Below are 347 nucleotides of genomic sequence, written 5' to 3'. Positions count from 1 at the left end.
TATTGACTACTGTTTTTTCTCTCACCCATGAGAGCACCACGGAGAGAGGGGGTCCGCCGATCAAGGACAGGAACCTACAGATAAAAAGGCGGCACCTCTCCTCCGCCCCCAGTTGGGTTCCTGTCTTTGACGGGTGACCCGTGGATCCTGCAGCAGGCGGCAGCCTTACCTGTGAAGAGGAGCCAGCCCGTTCGTAGTCCAATGGCAGCGGGGAGGCCCCTGCCGCGGCGGGGTCGGTGCCTGAAGCCGCCACCGCTGTAGCCGAGGGGTGGTACAGGGTGAGCGGGCGGGAGAGGACCGAGCCGCCGCTCAGGAAAGGAGAATGGAGCTGGGGGGATGCCGGTACA

The sequence above is a fragment of the Dendrobates tinctorius genome, unplaced genomic scaffold, assembly GCF_039654945.1.
Source record: "Dendrobates tinctorius isolate UK_male_01 unplaced genomic scaffold, ASM3965494v1 ptg000162l, whole genome shotgun sequence".
NCBI lineage: Eukaryota > Metazoa > Chordata > Amphibia > Anura > Dendrobatidae > Dendrobates > Dendrobates tinctorius.
This window is presented reverse-complemented; position numbering follows the sequence as displayed.